This window comes from Euprymna scolopes, chromosome 25 (genome assembly GCF_053919585.1).
Source record: "Euprymna scolopes isolate OS-2025 chromosome 25, ASM5391958v1, whole genome shotgun sequence".
In the NCBI taxonomy this organism is placed as follows: domain Eukaryota; kingdom Metazoa; phylum Mollusca; class Cephalopoda; order Sepiida; family Sepiolidae; genus Euprymna; species Euprymna scolopes.
Genome location: NC_136506.1, coordinates 11,126,961 through 11,144,112, shown reverse-complemented (window position 1 = coordinate 11,144,112; position 17,152 = coordinate 11,126,961). Strand labels below are relative to the sequence as shown.

The 17,152-nt window shown below is 34.7% G+C and overlaps 1 long non-coding RNA gene and 1 pseudogene across 5 annotated transcripts in view; one reads left to right on the top strand and one right to left on the bottom strand.

Moving 5' to 3' along the window:
• LOC145247278 (uncharacterized) overlaps positions 1 to 17,152 on the bottom strand; it is a 1,304,641-nt gene that overhangs the window by 162,272 nt on the left and 1,125,217 nt on the right. The window lies entirely within an intron of this gene.
• Positions 2,997 to 3,113, top strand: LOC145247759 (5S ribosomal RNA; annotated as a pseudogene).

The window sequence follows — 17,152 nt, the reverse complement described above, 5'->3', positions numbered from 1 at the left end:
TTTACATGTAAAAGCTATATTGTTTGCCGCTTTATCAATAGGAACTATTACAAACTTATCTTGAAGTATATATATATATATATATAGTAATTTAGAAAATATATATGGCGATTAAGCTACACTGAATATTCCGCATTTCATCCACTCTAGGACTCTTCAGGCTTATGCGCGAATTCTGTGGTTGTTTATCGTTTTTATATGGTCCTCTTCTATAGAGATTTTACTAAGCCAATCAGCTTTCTAGTATCCACCGCGCCCTTCCTATCAGCCAATGAGCATGCATTTATCGGACAAAGGCCTATTTGACCTCTGGTTTACCTGTTCCTTTGTGTGTGCTCTATTTAGTTTCTTGATCTGTTTTAAAGCTAGGTTAGTGTTTTTTTAATGTTAGTTTATATATAAATATATATATGTGTTCATATATATATATATATATATATATGCGTGATCGTTTATGTATATTCATGTTTATTTAATTTATTTATTTGTTTATTTTCTATTGTTTTTGTTAATTTTAAAACTATCTTGTATCGCTATCCTAGAGTAAATTTTATCTTGTGAACACAGTTGTTTGCTATTTCTCTTCTACAGTTTAATAGATGTTGGGATTTTTTAAAGTACAGGATAGCAAATTTTTCATGAAGGCATAATCTACGTGGGTCGTCTAGGTCCCTACACGTGGTAGCTTTTCTTATTATTTTCCATTCGACTACCGGCGAATGTCCGCTTTCTTTGAGTTCCCAGTATTTATTCACTAATGTTGTTTTCATACGGTGTTTTTTTTATTGTTGAATGTACTTTTGTGGTCATAGTATCGGGTTTTGAAATCTAAGGAAGTCATACATACGTAATATTTCTTGTTATTCGGGTTTTCTTTCGCATATATATATATATATATATATTAGTGATGAGTCAAGTAACATATTTTACCCCGATTCCGATACAATTATTGATTCTGTTCTACATTTTCGATTCTGATTCTTTTCAAATTTTAAATATGGAGTTCTTTTGGGGTGAGAATTATCACACAAAAAAGAAATATGTACATATAATTTCCTGAATGTAGAAGTACACTTTTGGAGAAAATGCATAAGTTTTTATTTTTCATTAAATAATTTATAATTTCAACAATAGTACGAGCCAGAGAAGAGAAGTTTTAGCCAAAAATAAATAAACAGTAAAAAGACTCGTTTTCGGCATCAGAAAATACGCACAAATTTTTCCGATACCGATTCCCCAAAATGTTCCCATTTTTTCGATTCCCGATTCCGATTAATCGTCCCAACACTAATGTATATAATTCATATATATACACATCTATATATTTCACATATATATCCACGCGTAGATATAAACACATAAATATGTATTTTTTCATATAAGCAGACAAACACACACACAAATATATCTATTTACTTACACATAGCCGGCATATTGATTATTGTCCTGACAATCACACACATAAGACAATTATTCGTTTTTCTAAAGATTTAAGATAAATTTTTTCCGACAGAATATAAGCAATTTTATTTACATGTTTTTGTTCTCTCTAGTTTTATGAAAATATTGCAGACAATTTATTTCTGGTTTACACGAATTTCATTTCTCTTTTATCGAATGATCCTAAAGCGTTTCACTTTCGAATATTTTATCTTGATAAAAAAAAAATCATCCGCCAACAGGAGATAACGTCTTTCACTTTTCGATTTACAGTTCGAATAACTAATTTGAATATTTTAAAGAAAAACAACGGCCGTCACCGTGGAAAAAAGATATAATTAGTTTCTTAAGTGTTTGAGAGAGTTAACTTCGTTACATACACTATGCCAAAACTTACTTTTAGGAAGGTCTGTATTTATACAATCGAGACCCCCTCCATATATATATATATATATATATATATATATATATATATATATACACTAGCAAAAGTACCCGTCGTTGACAGGGGTCAAAAACAGCCTACAGAAAATGGACTCTGATTTATGAAAGTATGATAGGTGATGAAAAGGAAGCGTTGTAAAGAGAGCTTCGAATTTGAGGGTATCAACACCAAAGCAAAATATGAAGTAAAAATAAAATAGATAAATCCCATAATTTATTATACCATACTTGTTCACATTGAAACACTTATCACAATATTCTGTGGATCAAAGTATTATTATGTACATCTATATGAAAACACTTGTAAACTTTCTTTTAATTTTTTTATTTCCATACTTTTGTGGACCAGGCGCGTACGCAGACCCCACAATTTTAATGAACCACCGTTCTGCCAGATCAAACATACCCATTCCTGTGTCTCGATACATCTATCATTATATGGGATCAGTTTTCTATAATAGTCAACCATATAGGAGCCTATTCGTGACCAGACACACACACACAGACGTTCAGCTTATATATATATATATATATATATATATATATATATATATATATATACTAGCAGTTCAGCCAGTCTTTGCTCGGGCCCTATGTACTATTTATAAATTTCTGTGCATATGTATATATTAAAAAGTGTGCATATGTACGGTAATGCTTTTCTATATAATAGGCTTCCTTAACTACCATAGAGAAAAATTGGTAGAGACCGCAGAGGTCAAATTTTTTAAAAACTTTTATCCCAATTTTGTCCCCTTAACAAGTGAAAAAGTTTGACTCATGTCCAAGTAACATATATAAAATTTCAAGTGTTTGGACCCATAATTGTCGGAGGAGTTTGGCAGAGTTTTCAAAGGTCAAATCGTTGAACTTTGACCCCATAACAGCCAAATTTCTAGCCGATAACCGATTAAAAAGATTTTCTCGAATCTTAATACCCCTTATGTCAAATCTCGAGTCTATAGACCTAAAATTGACAGAGTAGTTTTGTAGGGAAATGTATGCACACAGACACACACATACAGACAATTCCACTTTATATATATATATATATATATATATATATATATATATGAGGAGTCCCGATAATGTATATTATATTTATAAATATTATTTACGGCATAATCACGTTGACACACCGGTTCTTGTCAGATCACCGAAGTTAAGCAACGTTGAGCCTGGCTAATACCAGATGGGTGACCATTTGGGAATTCTAGGCGCTGTATGTGCTCTCCGCTTATCTCGGCATTGTTTCCAGTTGTCTTGTACCTCAACTTGCCACTGGTATGCAACAATGTTGACTCAGGAGAGGCGTGGTCGGAGATTACGCAACTCTTGCCACACAAAATTTCATGCGCAGGCACCCTTACAGTGGGTATCCATAGTCTGTCAAGACTGAAGGAAGCCTTTAAATTATTTTTCTCATAGACACTATTAGTTGATGATTACGCAATCATCAGTTTATGAAATAATTATTATTTGTCAAATGATTCCAAACAAGTTACAAATTTTTTTATTCACAGCCAAGTATTTCACCACATCCGATCACAGTTTATAAATATCCGCTTTTTTTTATTTTAAAGAACGTATATATATATATATATATATATATATATATATATATATATATGATTAATAAAACATGTTAAAAGACATCTTGAAAAAGAGTTAAAAATATTTAATTTTAAAAAGGAAGCACAAGATAAGTGGATAGTCCTTAATCCGCGGAGTTTCGAAGAAATACTCTCCTTCTCATCAGAGGGCAGGAATTAGCAAAATGTGGGATCGGATTTTGCATGTAAAAGTATTTAATGAAACTACAAGTAAGTCACAGATCTTACATGGTTAAAAAAGGTGAGGTAAGGGGAATAGGAGGTAAAAGAAAAATGATAAAAAGATTTCACATGAATGGATAGTCCGGTGAAGGGTAAAAAATCCAAGAATGGTAAAATCCAAAACGGTCAAATTAAAAATTTCTAATCCAATGGGTAAGTTCCAAATGGTCCAAAATGATCCAAAATGCAGAGTTCCTTTGAAAAAAATCGCCAATGGAATGAATTCCAAATCATTAAAAGAAAAAGCACTGGAGAGAATATTTAAAACACGTCTGTCAAGGCTGGAGGAATCAAGTAAATCAAGGTTTAAAAAAAAATCTTTATATATATACATATATATATATATATATATATATATATATATATATATAGCTTTAGAGAAAAGAGAAAGATCAATTCCACAAAAGGAGACTTATCTGGATAATGCCAAGCTCAACAATAATTATTGGAGCTTATACAATAAGATATATATATATATATATATATATGGGTGCGTGTGTTTGTAAATTTTATATTATTCCACGTATGCTGCTAGAGAAGTGTTTTCAGGGTTATAGCGGGTGTAAGAAGCATTAAAAGAGGTTTCTATTTGATTATATTTTGCTTGGATATTTCAGGTAAAAGATATATGCCGCTTCATTTTTAACCAGGAGTGGAGGACTGCTCTCAATATCCAAATAAAATATAAGAAATTAAAAACACCTTTATACGTTGTATACCACCTTAACTCTGAAAAAAAAAACTCATAATATAGTAATTTTATCAAAGAGTAAATCTTTAACAAAGCAAAATTTATTTATCAAGAAAACAAAAATCTCTTTTGACTATAGCATTTCGAAGGTGAATGCTTCTCATCGGAAGAGGATAAAGTTTAGAAAAAACTGGCTTAATGAGATTTAGATATGAAATGAGAATGAAGGAATAGGATATGGTAAATAGTAATTAAAAGTAGGTACAAGATATTAGAGTACATAGGAAGAGGGAGTATGTATAGGTGTAGGTAATAATACGATCTTGAAGAGATCGAAAACGTAATTCAGTTTAGATTTTGACACACTCCATTGTGTCGGGTCGTATAATAGCCATCCCCCAGCAGAACTATACAGTTAGATGTCAGATGGCCCACACTGTGTGGCAGAACCTGTACTTGTTCTCATTGCTTAGACCAGTCATTTTTTTTTAGAAACATTGGTCATCAAGCCTTGACCTATCAGTATTGCTTGGTTTATGCTTAGATTAATTTTTTAAAATAGAAATTCTTGTAACTTTTTGAACACCTAATAGATTTGAGGAACCATTTCATTTCCATGCATTACACCCTCATTTCGTTTTGTCGATCCATCTTTAAAATTGTCTGCAATTAAAGCTTTTTAACTTGTTTTAAAACTGGGCAATCACTTATATCGAAGTAGCACTAGACATTTGGGGGTGAACACGAGTAAAAGCAAAAAATGACTTGATATTATGGATGATGTATGTCTTTGAAGACAGGCTTAGATTTTGTACTCTCAATAGAAGATTAAATCTTGACAATATAAAAAAGATGCCGTTGGAGATTGTAAGGTGTCGGATTTTTATATATGAAACAGTTAACACGGAACGACTTAGGAAAATATAGGTTGTTGGTTGTTTTTGTTTTACGGCATATCAACCCTTTTCAGGTTATTTAATGCCGAATCCAAAGATTTTGAAGAAAAATTTTTTTAATAGAGTATGTTTGTTGTTTTCACGTCGGTTTCTATTTAACCCATAGTTGGGACCCTAACAGGTACTACCACTCCGGGTCAGAGTGGACCTGGGAGCAATGGTAATTAAAGGGTGGCTCCACACTCCCCAAAGCCCACAAGCTGGGGCCTCACCACTGGATATAGTTTAAGGTCATATCCAGGACCCCCATTGAGGGACTTTTACCCTCTGCAGGGGGGCAGTCGGCGTATTCTAATGCCCCACCGACAGGGCCAGAAAATATAGGAAGAAGTAATTAAAATGCACTTGAGGAAAAGGGGATAAATAAAGACCTGGTCAGAGATAGATTAGTTTCAATTTCTTAAAGCCGTCTAAAGCATGCCAGCATATAAAATGGACGTTAAACCGAATATGACGATGAACTTGGTTATCACCGACTCTAAAGCTGTTAAATGATTTATGATTTATTCGTTGCGCCAGATCACAGATTAAATTAAACTCAGTTTGTGTTTCCGCCATCGCTTGCGGAATGAAATTATTCACCATGATCACTGACCTTTATCACAACATGTACACAGATTTCTGTCAAACTCCATTATTCATTCGATTAATTTAGACACAAAGACTCGTGTATTTACATGTTTAGTTAGACAGGACGTGTGGAAAATCGATAGCATAATCTCGGGAACATGTTCTATACGTGTAAATAAGGTTTGTATTGGTACATGCACCAATAAAACCATTAAAAAACGCATATAAAACTGTGGGGGATCAGAAGAAAGATATGAATCTCATAATAATTGAAGGGGGGACTATTTTGCTAGTATTTTTTGTGGAGATCGTTCTAGACAAGGCATGACACCACTTGAATTTTTCAGTCTAGGTTTCAGCATGTTCCAACTACTTACATAACGTGCGAGAATATGCAGACGTGAAGTTGCCGTGATATTTCTGCAAAATTGAAATAAACAATGCTGATGAACCGACAAATGAAACATGTGTCCATGGATAATTATTTCTTCTATAAAAATATATATACTTGCTGTTTCAAACTGCAGTTTCTCCTCTTCATCCTCAAAGAGCAGTTCATTCGGGGATATAAGCCTATCACGTAAGCTGTGTACAAGGGAAAAGAAGGAATAGTAAAATGTTTCTAAAACTGTTTTTAAGCAACCTTTCTTATTTGGGACGTGTAATATATATGTATATATATATATGTGTGCGTGTGTATATATATATGTGTGCGTGTGTATATATATATGTGTGCGTGTGTATATATATATGTGTGTGTGTGTATATATATGTGTGTGTGTGTGGGGGGGTGTGGGTGTGAATTGAAAGATGAATAAAAGATACATAACTTTATTATATCATCAGACCTATTAGGAAAAGTAAATGGGAAAATTACGAAAAAAACTCCGTAGGTCATGGCATTTCGAAGCTAAATACTTTCCATCAAAAGAGAAGGGCGAGAGTTATACAAAATGCAAATATAGGGAAACTGGCCTAATATCATTTAGATATTAAATTAGAATGAAGGAATAGGATAATATGGTAAATAGTAATTAAAAGTAGGTATAACATATTAGGGTAAATCGGAAGGGTTGTATATATGTAGGTAAAAGTTAAAAAAAATATATAGGCCGCTATGAAATAATGGGGATAATTAATGAAGAGCCAATGATAAAAATAGGGGATTCGTAAATGCATATGTAGATAAAAAACTGTAAGTGAAGAAAAATGGGATGAGAAAAATGTTCCAAAGTGTTTAAAATAAGTTCAAAAATAAAATAATACAAAACTAAAACTTATATGTATATGTTTTCCTATTAAAAGTTGCATAACTTTTTGTCTTGTTTTATGAATGTGTCCACACTTTGACGGCGTCATCATTTACAAAATATGGGTATGCTAATCAAGTTGAAACACTTGTAATTGATTCGACATTTTCTTTCCACTGTAGTATCTTCTTCATTTTTTTTTTTTGCTTCTCATTCCAGCCAATCAATTCAACTTTCCTGGGGTGAATGTCTATTTGATTCTTAAATTGCTATGCATTTTAAACACAATAGACATCAATACCTGCGTTGAATGACTATCAAAGCTCTGGGCATATGGTAATAGGAAAAGTATTCGAACATAAATAAGTAAAAGAAAAAAAAACATTTTTCAATTGGCAATCTATTTGGACCCCAAGAACATCCGAATAAATGAGACACTTATATGCAAAGTTTGAACATAGATATTAGCTAGACATGAAAATAAGGATACAATATTTAAATTGGAAGGTAGACAAAGAAAGTTAAAAAAGTTGAAATATTTCAAATATAAAGATGATGTTGGAATCATAAAGTTTAAGTACTTTACTAGAGAAAGTAATTAGTTGCGATTTGAGTCAAAAGTGGATCTTGGGTTTACTTTTGGCAGCCGTGTAATTCTCACTTCCCTTATTTTGTCCTTTAGTCCTCACATTCCAGATAGCTTCATATGTTGACAAGCTTCTGGGCTTGATCTTTACTCCCGATCTGAAATGGAACACATATCAAATCCATTGCCAAGGTCGCTGGTAAACTGGTGGGATCTTTCTACCGCTCCAGTAGATATCTCACTCTTGATGCAATTCTCTACCTATATAAAAGCCAGGTACGACCAATGATGGAATACTGTTGTCACATCTGGGCAGGAGTTGCTAGAAGCAGCTTATCCTGCCGTGACAGAGTTCGAAATAGACTTTGTAGCTTGGTGTGTGTGGGGGAGGTGCCCTTTTCTCGTCACTGCAACCTCTTTTACACAGAAGAGATATTGCTTGCCTGTCTTTGCTTTATCGTTATTTTCATAGCAAGTGCACAGCTGAGCTTCAATCTATGGTTCCCCCTCGCTAAACTTTCACAAAAAACACTCCTCTAGCCCAAACCACTATCAATAATTTCTCATACTCTTTATCTGTGCATAAACCTAAATGTAGATTCCATGAACAAAGCTTTTTTCTTAGAACTGCACGCCTGTGGAACTCCTCCGTTTGCCTGCTTTCCAGCTGACTACAATCTGATTGCCTTCAAGTCCAACATAAATAAGTTCTTGATGACCCACCCCAAGTAATCCAATTTACAAAATTTCCACTACTTATGTTTACTATGCTATAATCACATTGACTAATGTGTACCCATTAACCCTTATCAAAGCGCAGAGGCCACTCGAGGATAAGTGTTGATTCTTGTGTAAAAAAAAATAAAAATTAAAAAAAAAAACGGAAGAATAGTTGTTTTCTAGGTCAGAATCTATTCTCTCTAATACATATTGTTGGCAAGTTGTGGACTTTGAAGTACTATTGTTTAACTACATAAATGGCTTCATGCCTTGTCTGGAGCGATTAATTAATATTATTTTTTTAAATATAGAGTACAGTGTTTTAATATTTTTCTCGATTTGTTATTAGCAAGAAATATTTAAAAATTCCAATCTATTATGAAATTAAATTTTGAAAAGAAAGATAATATATTATCATAATAATCAGGGCGTTTTTTTAATAGGCTGGAAGACCAAGTTCAGTTCTGGGTCATGTGATACCAGAGAGTAAAACAATTGTACTTCCTTGCTAAACATTCAGCATTATAATGTAAGGATGAAGGGTAAGCAAAGCTAACTAGTGAAAGGAAAGACGTACTCCCCTACATCTTTTAGCTTATTAAAACAATATGGATATGAATACCAGAGTTTAATGTTTATCAAAGCTTTTGGCATATGACAACGGAAAACTATCAAACAAAATTAATAAAAGGATAAAACGAGTTCAATTATAAGTTAAGTTGGAATCATTGGGTTTTCATATAGAGCATCGTCTTTTAATATTTCTTTCCAGCACTGTCTATTTTTTTTTGGGGGGGGGGGAGAAATATTTAAAAAAAAAAATCTACTACATATCGGGAAAAATGGTGCTCTGAATTTTTTTTGTTTTTTTTAGGTTGACAGAGTACGAAATCGACTTAACAACCTAGTAAGCGACGTTGCAAATCTTTCTTATAGTTATTTTCATGGTAGCTGCTCGAGTAATAAAGTGATTTGTTGTTTCTATAGTGATGTTTTTTTTTTTACACTGTGGTCACCACTTATCAAGGCCCGGAAGCCACTCAGGGATAAGGGTTATTGCAAGTACATTACGTTACTGTGGAGATTTGATGAAGTGTTTACTTAAGGGGGCGGTTCATTAGGAATTTGTTAACGTTGGACTTGAAGACATCCAAGTTGTAGTTCGGTGGGAAGCAGGCAGACGGAACAGAGGTCCACAGGCGTGCACTTCTAAGAAAGAAGCTTTGTTCATGGAATCCACGTTTTGATTTAGGCACAGATAAAGAGTGGGGGAAATTTACCACAGTGGATTCGGCTACACGGGTGTTTTTCGTGAAAGATTGGCGAGGGGGGACCAGAGATTGGAGTTCAGACGAGCACCTGCCATGGAAATAACGATAAAACAAGGATAGGCTCGCAACGTCTCTTCTGTGGGAGAGAGGTTGCAGGGTAGAGAAAAGAGCATCCTCCATCAAGCCACAAAGTCTATTTTGTACTCTGTCAAGGCAGGATAGGCTGTTTTTAGCAGCTCCTGCCCAGATATGGCAGCAGTATTCCATCCTTGGACGTACTTGGCTTTTATATAGATAGCGAATTGCATCAGTAGTGAGATATCTTCTGGAGCGGTAGAAGGATCCCACCATCTTTCCAGCGACCTGGGCAACAGACTTGATGTACGTGTTCCATTTCAGATCAGAAGTGAAGGTCAAACCCAGAAGCTTGTCAAAACACGGGGCCTCTCCCAGACGAGAGCCATCCATCCCAATTGATGCCAGATGGGGATCAGAGCGTTGATGATGTAAGGATAGGAGCTTGGTTTTAGATGCATTAAAGGTAACCAGCCACGTCTTCCCCCACTGAACCACTCGCTCGAGATCAGAGGAGAGAGAATCAGAGAGAACTTTGTCATTTACAGCCTTTGATGTGTTGCCATAGATGGTCGTGTCATCAGCATAGATGTCAACGAATGATTTAAGTATGTGTTTAGGGAGGTCATTGATGTAGATCAGGAAGAGAGTTGGGCCCAGGATTGACCCCTGAGGGACTCCAGCATTAATACTGCAGGCCTCTGATTTTTGTCCATCGACCACTACTCTTATGAGCTATCGGAGAGAAATGATTTAATGATTGAGAAAACATGTGGATTATATTTGTTGAAAAAAAAATGTGGATTATATTTGTTGATTCTTATTCAATCCCGGGCAACGGCAGATCTTCTGCTAGTATATATATATATATATATATATATATATATATATATATGTGTGTGTGAGTGTGTGTGTGTGTGTGTGTGATTATAGTAAATAATTATGTCAGCCCCTTTAAGAAACCCGTATCTTATCAGTTGAATTAAAGTCGGTTAATTTAGCTCTTATGCACAGATCATCATATCATGATTAGATCAGTCTGACAGTCGTTAAAAAGCATTTTAAAAAATAAATGTTAAAATTCAACAAAATTTCTTCCGATTAACAGGAGCTGAGTGGATTGGGTCCTTGCTAATGAAGCCAAGGATGGCTTCTATCGCTGGGTTCGAATCTATCAACCGATGGTAATCATGAGACCCCACACTGATATCCATTATACCACTCGAGCGGTTATCAAAAAGCACCCAGAAAAATACAACTCATTTCACTCAGATTATCTTCGTCAATTTTCATCTATTAAAGATCATCTTCTATGATATAAATATCACATGTCTGTTTAAAATGTATGTACGTTTGTATGCCTGCCTAGAACTTTCGACAGAGGCGACGCATTTTCACGAGATCGGCAGCGTTTTCAAGCTCGACCTTTCGGACGACAAATATCGAAAACCTGGCTTAAACATAAATTCCTTCACCCTATACTTTTCTACAAGGAGGAGTCGCTTTTTTCGCCAATATTTTCGAAAATCATCCCCTCTTTTCGATTGACTAGCCTACTTCCGGTTTGGTTTTGACTGACTAGCCTACTTCCGGTTTGGCGATGGGCGCAACGGCAAAGACCTCACTTTTTCAAGTTATTTTCCTCCTTCGCAGTATGGGTTTAAGCCTGTCTGCCTACTACCCCTTTTTCTTTTTTGCTCAACACACCTCCAAACACCCGGGCAACGCCCGGCACCCAGACTAGTATAATATAAAGGTCTATGTGTATATGCGTATGTTCATATGTCCGGCTAAAACTAGAAATACGAAAAAACACGCACCCACACAAAATTGAAATTTTCTTGATTGGTGTTGCTCTGGATGAATAATATCTAAAATTCAGAAAAGATTCTTCATCCTTTGATCTTAAACTGTTGCAGATTTCGACACGGATATGGGGATCAGCTTTTCTGCCAGAATAACTACTATCTGAATGGAGTTTATTCGCTTATGCCGACTCATACACACTTTTAAGTGTGTGTGTGTTGGGGGTATAAAGATAGGAATGGACTAGACGTTGAAGAAAGACGAGATGAAGAAAGGGATAGAGAACATGGATATTTATAGAGATAGAAGTTCTAATTTAAATAGGTTACACTTTTGTTCCGGGCAACATCGATAGCTCTGCTAGTTGTATTATTAAATGGTCGTATACACAACATTTATTGTCTGTCGCAGATTTTAGATAACTTGCTGCGGTTACACATTTTATTTCCCATCTATAGTTAGTATCTATGCTCCAATCTTTCGTCTGAATATGATAACATTATCTCATTCATATTTTCTTCCGCCAGCTGTCGTAAATGATTCATTAAAATCATGTTCCCATTTACGTCATCGACGGAAAAAAGTGTTCATACTTTTGTTAATGCTATTACAAAGCGATACAAGTGGATTGCAAGTAAACAGCCGATTTCATAACCTACACATGCATCCATTATGCCATTTGTACCATCCACCTCTCATCCCCGAGCCGTTATCAAAAACATTAGAAAAATAAAAATAAAAGTCATTTCTTTCAAGATACAGATTATCATTCTTCTTGGTAATATAAAAAGTTCATAAAATACTATAAAATGTACTTATATACAAATTTACCGCCTGTCAGCCATTTTAAATACCAAGATAACTTTTGAGAAAAATAAAAAAAAGGAAACAAAAATATCTATTAAAACGACCTAAAAATGTATATATATATATATATATATATATATATATATATATATATATATATATAACTTCAATCATATCTAATGAAAATAGAAAGAAAATCGGAAATTGAAAAAAAATCGAGACTTATAATCCTTGAAAAGCATGAGATTTCCACGCTGATATGCGAAGAGCTGTCACGTTCAATGAATACATGCAGCCTTTAATCAAACTAGATTTTTATACACAGGAGACACAAATAAAACTGGTTTTATTTTTTGTCAAAATGAATGATTCATAAAAATCCATCATTTGTCTTTTCATTTTCACTATCCGCATCACTTGGAGAGGATGGCAATTCTGACACACAGTGTGTAAGCATGTAAGTATGCATGTTCGACATGATCAGTATTAATGAACACACACACACACATTTTCGGAATATGAGAGATTATATATTTCCACAGCCAAACATCATCGCAGCTCACAAGAACCATGACAGTCAACAAACCGGAAGTCCAAGACTCGAGCCTCGCTCTCTAAAACTGATGAGCCCAGATGAGGGCGAGGCTCGAGTCTTGGACTTTCGGGTTGTTGACTGTCATAGCTCTTTTTTTCTTCTTTTTTTACATGTCTTCCCCAAACAAGGCATATTGCCACTTTGCTGTAGGGGGCTACTATCAGGGACCTAAGTTCCAGGGGTATTATGTAGGGAGTTTAGCAGAAAAATGTCTGTTCACATTACACTTGAACTTCTGTATGTCAGTACAGTTGGGGAAGCAGGAATCCGGAAGAGAATTCCAAAGTCCTGCAGTTCTGGGGAAGAAGCTATTAGAGTAAAAGGCTTTCTTACATCTAGGAATCTTAACTATGTAGGGGTGGGACTTTGCTGTTTGTCGGGGGTATTTTCGTCGAGGGTGTACAAGGGCTTGTAGTTCGTCAAAGCATCCACCATTGAAATACTTGTAAAACAGGCAGAGCGATGCAACATTTCGTCGGTGGCACAGGGGCTGAAGTTCAGATGACAGTTCAGGACTTAGATTTACGACTCTTTTGGACCCTGCTCAGGAGTGAGAGACTAGTAGCAGATGCACCAGCCCAAATATGACAGGAGTACTCCATACATGGGCGAATGGTGGCTTTGTAGAAGTACAGGATACTTTCAGGCTCTGGTGAGCTGCAACATTGTTTAGCTGTGGAAATAATTTATATACATACATATATATATATATATATATATATATATATATATATTTGTAAGACTGGTTTTAATATATATATATATGTGTGTGTGTGTGTGTCTAAAAGAGTTGGTATTAAAGGAAGTATATACTTAACTTTTTCAGAGATACATGTGTGTGCTCGGAATCGTTAAAACTGTAGAAAGTACATGTAAGGTTTATTGACATACTAGCAGGGTGACCCGATTGTGCTCAGGATTAAATGATGATCAAGGAATGTTTCACACTCCCATATTTTTTATTGCCATTGAAATCGGTGAAATCACCTTTTTTTTCAATCAAATCGATTGATTGCCTGCTCTAGTTAAAGACACATCCTGGTGCACCACAGAAGAAGCCTCTCAAAGTGAATTAGTTAATATATTGCAGGATTGCACTGTAGGAAACCTGTTGATTTTTTAAAATTATATTTCTACATTAATTAAGTTTAAAATGAATAAGTCAAGTATCATAGTTCAGTTGTGCTCTAAACAGAGACATTCATTCTGAACACGCCCTTATATCAAAGAACCTACTGCTGATTTTATATGCCAATCCTTTAGGCTTGTGTGATAAAACTTCTCAGATGCACTTGTGGTCAAAATCGAAGGTTTCTTGTTTCATTGGATTATTTCGATTTTCGATACTCATCAAAGACATTCCCATACAAAACCTATCTAAAACACTACCAGGCATTTAAAGTACCTTCATGTGAAATTTCATAAAAATTGGCCCAGCTCTTTCTGTTATTGTTAAATAGCAGAAACATGGTACACTAGCAGCTGTAGGTAAAATAATAATATATTTACATACACATCATTAGTTTTCTATTCCAAATGCCAATAGTTACATCATATTCATAGAATTTGTTTAATTTTTATCTTGTTCTTCTAATTTGATTTGATTTTTAACTTAGATGTCTAAATTTTCATTATTGCATTTTACATGAGTTGGTAAATTTAGAATTGCTACGTTTATCGCAACTTCATATTTTTTTGATGACATTCATATGTTTTTATATGACATTCATATTTTTTTAATATGACATATGTTTTTATATGACAATCTTCATTCGCCGGTTTAGCCAAATTTTTATTAATTGCATGTAAATAATATTTTATACTAGCAGAACCTGTCAACAGCGTGGTCCGATGGGAGTCTGCCACACCCTTGCAAAAAAGTATATATATATATACATATATATATATAATATAAAGCTGAATGTTTGTGTGTGTGTCTGGTCACGAATAGGCTCCTATATGGTTGACTATTTTAAAAAACTGATTATATATAATGATAGATGTCTCGAGACACATGAATGGATATGTTTGATCTGGTAGAACGGTGGTTCATTAAAATTGTGGGGTCTGCGTTCGCGCCTGGTCCACAAAGTATGGAAATAAAAAATTAAAAAAAAAAAAAAAGTTTACAAGTGTTTTTGATATAGATGTACATAATAATACTTTGATTAGTATGTTTTAACTTAAATAGGAATGGTATAATAAAATTGTGGGGTCTGCGTTCGCGCCTGGTCTCCATAGAATGGAAAAAGGCACAAACTTTAATAAAGACTTTTCATATCTATCTGCGTAAGTATACTTTGATAATTATGTTTCAGTTTGAAGAAATATAGTGTAATAAAATTATGGGATGTTCCTTCGCACCTGACCTCCATAGAATGGAAATATGTCACAAAGTGTAACAAGGTTTTTTAATATAGATCCACAGAATATTGCGATAAGTGTTTCAGAGTGAACAGGTATGGTATAATAAATTATGGGATTTATCTATTTTATTTTTACTTTCATCATATTTTGCTTTGCTTTTGATATCCCGAAATTCGAAGCTATCTCTTTACAACCCTTCCTTTTCATAACCTATCATACGTTCATAAACCAGAGTTCATTTTCTGTAGGTTGTTTTTGAACCCAGTCAACGACGGGTACTTTTGCTAGTATATATATATATATATATATATGTATATATATATGTATATATAGATAGATAGATAGAGAGTTATACATAACTGATGTTGGTAGAAATCCAGAGAAAAAACCCCGACTATTTCGTTTAAGAAAAGAAATATTTTTGGTGACTTTAATTTCCTAACTAAATTATTTGGTAAAATATCCACTAAAAGTTCATTTTAGTACTTGACACTATTTAATTTACCGTGAGAAGAAAAAAAAAACTTTAATGTTGGAGAGAAAGAAACGACGCATCCACTTTTATACCATTTCACTAATCATTTAAAAATAATCAAATCAATAATAAAAAAATAAAGTTTATTTAATGTAGAGGGAACGAAGGAAGCACTCATACATACATGCAAGAAAGAAAAGAATGTGTGTGTGTGTGTGTATATATATATATATGTGTGTCAATCATGTCATATGCTACTGGTACCATGTAACCCAGTACTACCTGCCTCATAGTCGGGTCACCGGCGACTAAACTGGTTCCCCCACCAGACTTGTTTGGTGAGGAGGGTGGCTAGTCTCCCTGAAGACTTAAAAACAAGACCTTCCAAAGGGCGAATGAACCCTTTTTCGGGGTCAACGGCCAACTAGCACCGTGTGTTTGTGTGTATGTCTGTGTGTGTTGGGGTGAAGAGGGCTCCCGTAAGCCGTGGTGAAGGCAACCTTTCTAGGAGAAGCAAATCTCGGATTTAAAAACCATAAAGCGGGAGACCAGTGCCCGCATTAAGTTGTTGCTGGCTATCTTGCTCTTGCTTGTTGCTGGATCTCAACATTTTGAATCGAGCGAGAGACTTAGCTGTCGTACAAAGCTAAGACTCTGTAACATCATCTGTGTACAGATACTTCCTCAGGCATTTGTCTATTAAAATGGTCCTGTGGCGATGGAAGTAATTTTTGGCCTCATGGACTTTAAGTGTCTGAGAGAGTGGCGCTCGTCTGACAGGACGTTGCAATCATCATATATATATATATATATGTCTTGGAAGTTTTTTTTAACCATTAAAACTATATAAAGAACTTAAATTTTTATATCTTTTATCATTCGTGGGAAAACTGTTTAGATAGTAAGTCAGTTAATCACCTGCAATCACGACATCAACTTGCTTTCTCGAATTCACAACAATTCTAATTTTAATTTAAGATCATCAGTTGTTTACCAGGAAACACTGTTTCGAGGATTTAAAAACAAAACAGTATATTAAATCATGGCTCCTCAGTAATGTTGATCAAGCACCACCTCCCTTAACCATAAGAACTAGAAAGTGTTCCGGATACAAAGCTTCTTTCTTAGAACTGCACGCCTGTGGAACTGTTTCGTCTGCCTGCTTACCACCGGACTACAGCTTGGATGTCTTAGTCCAATGTTAACAAATTCCTAATGAACCGCCCCCTTAAGTAACCACTTCATCAAATCTCCACACTAACGT